Consider the following 12,022-nt stretch of genomic DNA (forward strand, 5'->3'; position numbering starts at 1 on the left):
TCAAACTACCGCACAATTGCACTCATTTCACATGCTAGCAAAGTAATGCTCAAAATTCTCCAAGCTAGGCTTCAACAGTACATGAACCAAGAACTTCTGGATGTTCAAGCTGGATTTAGAAAAGGCAGAGGAACCAGAGATCAAATTGCCAACATCCATTGGATCATACAAAAAGCAAGAGAGTTCCAGAAAAACATCTACTTCTGCTTCACTGACTATGCTAAAGCCTTTGACTGTGTGGATCACAACAAACTGTGGAAAATTCTTAAAGAGATGGGAATACCAGACCACCTCATTTGCCTCCTCAGAAACCAGTACGCAGGTCAAGAAGCCAACAGTTAGAACCAGACATGGAACAACAGGCTGGTTCCAAATTGGAAAAGGAGTACATCCTGGCTGTATATTATCACCCTGCTTATTTAATGTCTATGCAGAGTACATCACAAGAAGTGCTGGACTGGATGAAGCACAGGCTGGAATCAAAATTACTGGGAGAAATATCAATAACCTCAGATATGCAGATGACACCACCCTTATGGCACAAAGCAAAGAAGAACTAAAGAGCCTCTTGAAAGAGAAAGAGGAGAGTGAAGAAGCTGGCTTAGTACTCAACATTCAAAAAACAAAGATCACGGCATCTGGTCCCATCACTTCATGGCAAATAGACGGGGAAACCATGGAAACAGTGACAGACTTTATTTTCTTGGGCTCCAAAATCACTGCAGATGGTGACTGCAGCCCTGAAATTATAAGATGCTTGCTCCTTGGAAAAGAAGTTATGACAAACCTAGAGAGCATATTAAAAAGCAAAGACATTACTTTGCTGACAAAGGTCCATCTAGTCAAAGCTATGTTTTTTCCAGTAGTCATGTATGGAAGTGAGAGTTGGACCATAAAGAAAGCTGAGCATAGAAGAATTGATGTTTTTGAACCGTGGTGTTGGAGAAGACTCTTTAGAGTCCCTTGGACTGCAAGGAGATCCAGCCAATCCATCCTAAAGGAAATCATCCCTGAATACTCATTTGAAGAACTGATGCTGAAGCTGAAGCTCCAACATTTTGGCCACCTGATCCAAAGAGCCGACTCAACAGAGAAGGCCCTGTTGCTGGGAAAGATTGAAGGCAGGAGGAGAAGGGGATGACAGAGGATGAGATGGTTAAATGGCATCACCTACTCAATGGACATGAGTAAACCTCAGGAGGTGGTGAAGGCCAGGGAAGTCTGGAGTGCTGCAGTCCATGGAGTCGCAAAGAGTCAGACACAAGTGAGGGACTGCACAAGAACCACATGAAACAGTGAGATCACACTTCCAGTCTTTACCACAAATTTCCCATTTCCTCATTTTGCCTTCTTTTCATGCCCTCTTCTGCACTGATTTTTCTCTCCTGGTGAGGTGGGGTTTTTACTGGCCTCACCTGTCCTGTCCCTCCCTTGTGGGGCAGGGGCCTTTAGGAACAATCATATGCTGAAATGACATGCCAGAGGTAGGCAGGGTGGCAAGAGAAAAGTGGCTGTCATAGGTGCTGTCCTCTGAAGCCTCTGAAAGTCCGAAACCTGTGGGTCTACATCCACCTTGCAGGCAGGGAGAGACCACCCCCCCCCCCGAGAGGCTCCTAGCCACATCCTGGGCACAGGGATCCCAGGGAGCTGAGGGGTGGAGGAGGCAGAGAAATGGGAAAAGACTAGAGGGAGGAGGGCTGTGTGATGGGAACTAGAGAAAGCGCTCCCAGCAGGCTCTGGTGCTGGGTGTGTTTCTCGTCAATTCACCACAGGCTGTGTTCTTTCTGTCCACGCATGAGCTGTGCCGCAGGCCTCGGGCCTCCTAGAGGCTGCGGATGTCCTTGTTCTTGCCTTGTGCGGTGGTGATGACCTCTGTGCACTGCTCTCCTTCATTACGAGGAATATCTAGAGACTCTAACTTTACAAGGTCACGAACCCTCACAATGACTTACAGGGAAGAATGATCACCATCACCCTCATAGGTCGCTTGGATACAAGACTCGGAGCGTGTAAATGCTCAAGGCTCCCCCGTGATGAAGCAGCTGGGACAGGACTTGAATCCATGACCCTGGAAATCCAAGCATCTTCCCCTATGACCCCCCACTGCCTCCCCACCCCAACTCCTCCCCACCATGCACACATACAAAGTTTGCTTCTGAGTAACAAGAGGGCTTGGCAGCACTTTCTTCAGGACCCAGCAACTCTTTGGTTGGGAGTGATGGTTGTGTGTGCTCTGCTTGAGGTCAGAGTCCCATGGGAAAGGGTGCGGAGTGGGCCAGAAGTGTTGGCAAGGCATCCCTCTCCTGTTCCCACTAACGAAAGCACTGGTACTGCCCGGAGCTGGGGGGTGGGGGTCTCCTTGGGGACACATTCCTTGCTGCTGTTATTACTGTTGATGTGGTTTGTGGTTTAGCCTTTTAAAATTAAAAATCACAGTTTCTCCAATCCGGAGTCATGTGGGTTCATTTTGAGACTGTTAGGAAAATGGAGAAAAGCATAAAGAAAAGCCATCTTGTCTGGTCTCCTGCCACTGCAAGCCACAGTGAATGCAGGCTTGGTGGGTTCCCTTCTGCTTCCCGTTGCCCCCTCCCTGTCCCCAGGGGCCTCTCTGCCTGGAGCCTCATCTGCAGGCCCCGCATGCTCTCCTAGGGCAGGGTCCTACTACCTGAGAGGCCTGGCAGAGGGAAGGAGAGTGTTATTGGGGGGAACTTCTTCCCCTGGGCCCCTGCCTACAGGGTCACCTCTCCCCAAGTTCACTGCTCCTTTCAAGACCCAGGAAACTAACAAGACACTCGGTCCTGCCAGACTCTGGTAACCATCCCTAATCGCCTTCCTTCTTTTGGCCGCCGGGGTGCAGCGCCAACTGTGTCCCCAGCCTCCCACACCTTTGTAAATAATTCCTCCCCAAGTTACCCTGTTTTGAACGGGCCATCTACTTTCCATTGGGAACTGGATGGCCTCACTTTCTGACTCACTCGTATTTCAAGACCTTTCCCCTGACGCTCCCACTGCCATGGTATTTCCTGAGGCTTCCATAGTCAGGTACAGAGCGTGGAATAAACTTGGGCGTCCTCAGGCAGGAAGGCATTGGATTTCCTGACTCTTTCCTGCTACCACCGCCCCCAACCTGCCCTTGCGCAGAGCACCACCCGGGCTGTGTCCACGTGTTCGGACAGGAAGGGTTCCCTGCCTCTACCCGCGCCCGAGCACCTCCAGCTCCTCTGGCCCCTACATCTCCACTCAAGTTCCTCCTTTCGCCACCAGAATTATCTCCACGAGGTCCCACTAGAAAAGGACGCTGTAGGAGAGGAGAAAGGAACTCTCTGCACACGACACTGCCTCGGACCCCCACTCACTGCCTGGCTGAGTCTACTTGCGTGGGTAGAGGCAGGGAACCCTTCCCGTCCAGGTGTGTTTGAGGGAGGCAGGGGTGGGGAAGAGGACCAAATGTGCACCTTGGTCAGAGACTTTTGTGGGATTGTTGAAACGGGGGGATGCAGATGGGAAAACAGCACCAGGGACTCAAGAGAAATTTCTCTTTCATCATTTTCCAAGAGCCAGGTATGTAAAAAGATGACAGTGCTGCTCATGGCCCTAGGAAGATAGACTTCAGAGGCAATCTCAGTCTTCTGGAGTCACTTCTGAATTTATCTACGGCATCTAACTTTACCTCCTCATGTGGGGTCAAAAGGGAGCTTTGTGCACTAGTGAAATATTTAAAACCTCCCCTTAAAAGGGAAATATGAAAACTGCCTATTTGCCCAAACAAACAATAGAAAGATAATGCAAGGAACGAGTGAAGTGATGACTTCCGGGGTGGAGGATCCAAGCAGACTGTAGCAGAGAGAGCAGAACTTCTCCATTATACTTTTAGATATTATTTTGACTTTTGAATGGTAGGAACTTATAACCTATTTTTTTTTTTTAATTAAAAAAAAAAAATTACATTAGAAAGATCTTCCCTGAGAACAGCAATAGCTCCCCCGGTGGCTCAGATGGTAAAGCGTCTGCCTACAGTGCGGGAGACCTGGGTTCAATCCCTGGGTCGGGAAAATCCCCTGGAGAAGGAAATGGCAACCCACTCCAGTGTTCTTGCCTGGAAAATCCCATGGACCGAGGAGCCTGGTAGGCTACAGTCCATGGGGTTGCAAAGAGTCGGAGATGACTGAGCAACTTCACTTTCTTTCACTGTGTGTGTGTATGTGTGTGTAGTAACAGTGTTTAAGATAACAAAGTGTCAATGCACAAGCACCTTGCTTTTGGGGGAGGGTACAGCATTATGTAAACATCTGAGCCACAATGTATCTCGCAACTTCACTTTCTTTCACTGTGTGTGTGTGTGTGTGTGTGTGTGTGTGTGTGTGTGTGTGTGTGTGTGTGTGTGTGTGTGTGTGTGTGTGTGTGTGTGTGTGTGTGTGTGTGTGTAGTAACAGTGTTTAAGATAACAAAGTGTCAATGTACAAGCACCTTGCTTTTGGGGGAGGGTACAGCATTATGTAAACATCTGAGCCACAATGTATCTTCCAATCTACTTACCAGAAAATTACAGGGCCAAGATACTGAGGTGGTGAATATAGAATACCAAACATCATAAAGATCAGGCCACCTAAAAACCAACCACACAGATAACACAGTAGCAGCAAACTGATAAGAGAGAAAACAAAACTGGCTTCCTCCGCAGTGTGGGCATTTGGTTGTCAACAGTTCTGCAGGCCCAGCAGGAGCTTTGCAAGTTGCCACATGTTGCATGCATGACAGGATTTGGGGTGGAATGCTGAATAAAAGTATTCTGGACACATGCTAATTTTGGTTCACAAATTCAGTCATCCTTAATGACTCACTTAATAAGTTACCGGTAAGAAGGGATTAGTTCTCCCTAAATGACGATTGGAGGACTGTGTGGTGTTCACTGAGAAGAGTGGAAGGACTCATATGTTTGGAAAGCAATCTGCATCCATCAGGAGACTTCTTGCAACTCCAGTGGCTTCAAGACCACTTTGAAAATGGCTATGTTAGAATTATGGTATTGGTACAAATTTATAAAGCTATCCTGCTCTGAGATGGCCAAAGTCCTAGGGAATTTGGACTCTGTGATGGAAATAACCCCCTCCCCCATCCAATCACGCTTTTTGCCAGTGGGAAGCAGCCCTTCAAACAATGGTCCTTCTTAAGTACCAACTTTGGCATCTGGGACAACTTTTCTAGAAACAGCTTGCTGGGTGTGTTGCAGGGGAAACACTTGGGGAAAATCTTTTCACGAGGCAGTTCTAAGAACTGCTGAGAATCGAGTAGCTCCACCCTCCTGACATTTTTAACCATGGCTAAGCTTTCCTGGCAGCCAAGTGATGATACTTTTCAGGCAAGTGTTTTAGACCCTCTTGCTTCAGGATGCTCTAATCCTCCTGACCCTCTGGTCCTAGGATCTTTCCAGCATATGCCCTGTCCTGCCCTGTCTCTCATGTCTAATTTTACACCATCCTTTGGACTTAGGGACCCTCTTGGGCTTCCCTCACTTTGATTATCTTGTGTTATCATTTATGACTTGCACCCACTCTTCTTCTTACACCTGGCCATCACTTCAGTGGACCAAAGAGGAGCTAAGACACAGTCAAACGAAATCCTCAAGGCTCTTGAATCCAAACACTTCTACTTCTTGATCTGCCATCATGTACACTTAGGAACAAGTCTATGTTAAGCCATATGGCATGGATCTGTACTTCCTAGGAACTGAAATATGTGAGCATATAGGGTTGACAGTCAGCTGGTTAAATACTGAATTATTTTCCTGTCACTTGGAACAGTCATTGTCCGATAACCTAGAACCCTTCCCTGGAACTCTCTGGATCTTCCCCTAATCCTGTAGCTTCAGGGGCAATGCCTGGCCAGTCAGAGGCAGGAGTGGGGGGTAGAACTTTGGGTGGGTACCCTTGGCCAAAAGCCACTCTGCTAGGTCGATACCTGAGACAGACTAGTGGTTACCTGTCTGAAATATCAACCCTTTACAAGTGAGCCATGGTCTTGGAGATTTCCAGATAAAAAGATGAAGAGGAAAATAGTCAGACAAGTGACCGCTGCACCGATAACTCCCAGCCAGCAGCCTCTCCTCTTCAAAGGCTGCTCCAGAAGTGCAAAGTCTGTTTGCAACAAGCAGATGATTTACTAAATACTGCCTTTTGCCAAATTCCCAGAGGCCCTTGAATGCTGGGTGCTAATAAAGCTCAAGTTATTATTAGGCATGTGGTCTATGTAGGTCACTGCCAAGTGCTGGCAAAGAAAAGCAAAGAAAACAAGTTAACTCCAGCTGGAACGTGGACGAGGATTTGCAACCCCTTCTCCAAATGGGAAACGTGTCTGAAATCTTTTTTGTCTCCAGGACTTGGCTTCCTTACGTGTAAACAGAGGGGCATGTCAATGACTCCCTTCACCTGTGTCTCTGAACAAGAAATAAGCCTCTTTAGAAAAAAGAAAAAGGAGGGGAGCCCACCAGGGACAAGGACTGGGAGATTCGGCCTCATTTCGAAGCTTCAGGTTTTTATTTTCTGCCACACTGCAGAGCTTGGCTTCGGTTGTACCTGGCAGCCCTGGAGAGGGACCGTGGCCATCAGCGGGGGCAGGAAACAGCTCCAGGAATTCAAGGTCTTGACTAAAGGAAACAGCAGATGTGTGCTTCCAATTCTGCTTGGACACAAGGCTTTTTTTCCAGATGCTCACAGGAAGATGACTCGCAGCAAGCTCTCAACGCGTTGGACAAAGTTCAGGATTGTTCTTTAGAGAGAGACCTCTTCCTGAGCCGTAAGGAACACACGCATTTCCCAGGCATCCTGTTGGGTGGGGATGTCCCCTCTTTACCGAGCCCTACGAGCTGGGAGGGCATCAGCGCAGGCAGGAAAGTCGGCTAGAGGGCTTGCAGCTGTGTGTCTGGGGGAAGAGGGTGGGGCTGGAGGTGTCTCCGGGCCAGTGCTGGAACCTGGATGCCAGAGCACCCTCCCAGGGAAGAAGAGCCAAGACAGGCAAGCAGGCAGGGGATCTGCCTGTGCTAATGTGCCTTTTGACGGGAGGTTTCCTGGCTGAGTCATCCTGTCTGAACCTGGCAGAGAATGAGAACCCCTTGGGAGAAAGAACAGGAAGAACCAAATTCAGGCCAAGCCAGAGGGAGGGGGCAGGGTCATGGAATTTCTGGGACAGTGGAGCCCAAACTGAGCCCTGAGCATTGTTTTTTTTTAAGGAAAATTAAAACTCAAGCTACTGTACACTTCCTTCTGTTTTACCGGCCATTTGAGGTAAATCCACACCTATAATAGTTTTATTTACGTACTAAATGAGCACGTGTGGCACTTGTTTGGTGCCAGGCACATTCTTCCAGAGTTTGACAAGTTTTAACTCATTCAGTCCCCAGGACAATCAGAGGTCCTGTGAGGAGTCCTATTTCCTGAGGAGGAAACCGAGGTGTGGCAGAAAGGGTCTAGCGACTTGCCCAAGGTGAGTCGGAGCTAGGACTGGATCCCTGGAAGGCTGGTTTCCAAGTCTGCTTTCAACCTCCCAACTTACTTTTTAATAGTTTTTTTTTTAACATACAGTTTAAGATTTACAGAAAAATTAATAAAGCACAGAGGGTTCCAAAACATCCCTTATCCAGCCTCTCCTGTTACAGACCTCTTACCTTAAGATGGTCTACTTGTTATGATTAATGAACTAGAACTGATCACTATTCTTAACGGAAGCCCACCGTTTATCTGGATGTCCTGAATTTTCTCCTAAGGTCTTGTTCTGGTTCGGGATCCCACCCAGGTTCCTGCGGTCCTCAGGCCTCCTTAGCCTCCTCTTGGCTGTGGCAGTCATTCTCTCCAACACTCCTTGTTTTCGATGTCCTTGATGGTTTTGAGCAGTGCTCATCAGGTGTCTGGGGATGTGTCTGACGGGTTCTCTCATCATTCGACTGGGGCCCAATCCTCGACTTTTAATAGTTCCAGGGAGCTCCTGCCAGGCAGGTGCCAACCTAATGGGGACCTGTGCCCCTGTTTGGCAGAAATCCACACTAGGTACTTTTTCTCTTATGTATCTGTGTTTCAGAAGGGAAAGGAGGGCTCTGATTGGTAGTTTGCCAAATCATCGGGTTCCAAGTAAAGAGAATCATCGTACCCGAGACTCTCTCGCTGGGGTAAAGCCCTTGGTCTATGCTAGTTTCCATCTTCCACAGTCACAGGGTGCATGTGGTCCCTCCAGCCAGGCCCTGCTCATCCGTGTTAAGACTCAGATCCTGGCACAGAGGAGCAGGAAGGGAGCAGTCGGAGACTTGGTCCTGTAGGGCTCTGGAAGGTTCTATTTGTTTCCTTTCAGCCAACACTTCCTCCAGACTCCCATGAGCCCAGAGCCACAGTCCACACCCCATGCGAGGCCAGCTGCCTCCCAGCTGCCAAGCCTTGGCTCTGTCTCTGACCTCTCCACTCTCGCTGTTTCTCCCCCACTCCCCACCTTCCTCAGGTGTTGTCTTGGCAGGTGGCCCTCCTTCCTAGATGACAGACCACACCATCAGATGGATCCTGACAGTCCAGACTGGGAACACTGCCATTTGATTTTGCCAGGGAGAATTCTGATCAGAAACACATTTACACATGAGGGAAGTGCTTGAGATACAGTCCTGAGATGATAAAAATACATGCCACCTTCTCAGAAAACTAAAAATAGAATGACCATATGATCTAGCAATCCCACTCCTGGGCATATGTCCAGACAAAACTATAATTCAAAAAGATTCATGCACCCGTATGTTCACTCTTCACAATAGCCAAGACAAGGAAGCAACCTAAATGTCCATTGGCACATGAATGGATAAAGAAGATGTGGTATGTACATACAATGGAATATTACTCAACCATAAAAAGGAATGAAATAATGCCTTTGCAGCAACATGGATGCAACTAGAGATTATCATACTAGGCAAAGTTAAGTCAGAAAGACAAATACCATATGATATTACCCTTATGTAAAATTTAAAAATGACACAAATGAACCTATCTATGAAACAAGACAGAATCATGGACATAGAGGATAGAATAGTGGTTATCAAGGTGGGAAGAGGGATGGCCTTGGAGTTTGGTGTTAGCAGATGCAAATGATAATACATAGGATGGATAAACAACAAGTCTTACTGTATAGCATGGCAAACTGTATTCAATATCCTGTGATAAACCGTTAACAGAAAAGAATATGAAAAACAATGTGCATATATGTATAACTGAGTCACTTTTCTGTATAGCAGTAATTAACACAATATTGTAAATCAACTATACTTCAATAAAAAAAAAAGTTTTTTAAGTACATGCCACCTTTTAAAACCACAGCAACCCAAGACAGGAAAGCTGTAAACAGAAGTGCATTTAAAACCCAGCAATGGGCTGCAGGTGTGGAAAGAAGCCTTTTATAGGAAAATAATAGAGGGAAGAGAGTCCTGCCTTCATTGTCACCTGCATCTTGTCCCAGCGCAGAGCCTCACCACGTTCCAAGGCAAACTCCCAATGAATGCTGGCTGTATCAACAAGGGATGCAGAGTAGGCGTTTCCCGGCTGCCTCCAACAGGTCACAGCCAGGACTTCCCATCTCTTTCCCTCCTTGCCTTCAGTCTGAACAGAACAGACAACTCTGTGGCTCGTTTTACCTTCCCCACCCTCCTCGTCCTAGGTTGAATCATTAGTCTCAACTCCTCACCCTCTGCGGCATCCACACTCTTTGCTCTGTAACTCTGCAGATCCCCCAGAATCTCCAGGGGATGGGGAGGGGAGCTTCCCTGCCCCATGATTTTAGATTCAGCCAGGGTGAAGGAGCAGAGGTGACCGACCGTACAGCGGTTTGAAATGTGCTTGTGTGACTGGGCGTGTCCTCTTATGCCTCTCCCATCACCAGGAAAAGAACATGCCCCAGCTAGGTTGCTGGTCCTGGGAAGACGACAGGCTTATAGAACAGACCTGGATCAGAAAGACAGTCTGGGGACTTCCATGGTGGTCCAACTACATCCCACATGCCACAACTAAGAAATCGTACACTTGGCCAAAGACCCCGCGTGCTACAACTTAAAAAAAAAATCCCACAGGCCACAACACCTGGCACAGTGAAATAAATAATTTTTAAAATTAAAAAAAAAAAAAGGCAACCTCAACCCAACTCAGCTGATCCCAGTCAAGATCAGCCAAACCCCAGCTGACATGTATGAGAGACAGACAAACGCCCCCTGCTACCGAGATTTCAAGTCGTTAGGTACCAGCAATAGTACCTTCATAGGGAAACACAGGAGCAAGGTTTCTGGCAAGGAGAGACTTTATGGGAAATGAAGGCTTCATGTCCCAGGAGACCATTCCTAGCTTATTTGAGTCTTCTTTTTTTTTTTCTTTGCGGAGATGCCACCGTCACTAGAACTCACCTCTCCCAAAACGCATTGGTGTGTTAGTAATAACAGTAATTAGCACTCACCTGGGGTTTTACAGGCAGGAGAGAGTAGCAACATACAACTATCTTGTTTGGTGGAGAGGCCGGGATTATCACAGTCATTTTGCAAAGAGAAAATTAAAAACCCAGACGAGTTGGGTGACTCACCAGGACTGGACTAGGAGGCAGCCGTCTTAAGGAAGAACATTACACGGTGCTCCTCACACGGGCATGGAAGGCACGTGAGCGCGCGCACGCGCACATGCACCTGCGTACCCGCGCATGTGTGCTTCGTCACCTTTTCGTCATTAAAGGGATACACGCCAATGGTAGGAAAACAATACAGAAACACTGAAAGCGTTAAGAAAATTAAAGTTTTGGGACTTCTTAGCAGTACAGTGGTTAGGACTGTGTGCTTCCAGTGCAGGCGGCACGGGTTCGATCTCTGGTTGAGGAGCTATGAGTCCACAGGCCACACAGCTCAGCCAAAAAAAAAAAAGGTTTCCATTCTATCCAGTAGTATTTTGTTATTTGAAATGCATTTATACTAACTATATATTTTTATAAGTTAGAAGCATACTGCATATATAAGAATATTTCCTATGGCATTTAAAATTCTTTAAAGACAGTTTTTAATGAACAGTTTATGTTCTATGACTTATTCTAATTTGTTTAAACATTCTCTATTACTGTAAATGTAGCCTGTTTCTAATTTTTTTGCCATGGAAAACAATGTTTTGGTGAAATCTTTGTTGGTGCATGCATGGTATGTGCTTAATGAATGGTGGCTGGTATAAATCTGTCTACATTCCTGATAATCTCCTTAGAATAAACTTCCAGATGAATTTCTGGGTTAATAGGTTTTAACATCTAAATAGTTTTTGATACATATCGTCAAGCTGCTTTTCAGATAGGATGTCCCATTTCTATTACTAATGTTGCAGGGTGCCCCTTCTCACGGCCTCCTCACTAGTACCAAGCATTTTCTTTAAAACAAAGTATTCATTTGATTGGTGAGAAATAGTAGTTCATTGTTGCATTTTTCATTCCTAGTGAGACTAAAAGTTACAGAAGGAATTTCCATGGCTGTCCAGTGGTTAAGACCTCACCTTCCAACACAGGCAGTGTGGGTGCAACCCCTGATCGGAGAGCTAAGATCACACATACCTCTTGGCCAAAAATTCAAAACATAAAGCAGAAGCAATATTGTAATAAATCCAATAAGGACTTTAAAAGTGGTCCACATCGAAGAAAATCTTTAAAAACTTACCCCATAATTATTAACCATCAGTAACAGGAGCCCTCTGGATCCGAGCCTGGCACAATAGTTTTGAATGAACAAATGACCAAAAGGGGGATCACCACGCTGTGCGTCTGAGTAGTACTGATAAGACCACGCTAAAGATTGAGGCTGTTGATTGCGTGGATGGGGGTTTATTCCTAGTTCTTTCTAGGTCAGTACAGTCAATTGAAAGCACTTCCAAAAAGACAAAATGCTGGGATAGAAGTGAGGTGTGCAGGTGTCTATTGGGGAGATAGGACTGAGAACAGGTTGCCAGGTTTTGGAACAGGCCAATGCTCACAGGAACACTCATCAGAAAAA

Source organism: Cervus canadensis, chromosome 22 (assembly GCF_019320065.1).
Source record: "Cervus canadensis isolate Bull #8, Minnesota chromosome 22, ASM1932006v1, whole genome shotgun sequence".
NCBI lineage: Eukaryota > Metazoa > Chordata > Mammalia > Artiodactyla > Cervidae > Cervus > Cervus canadensis.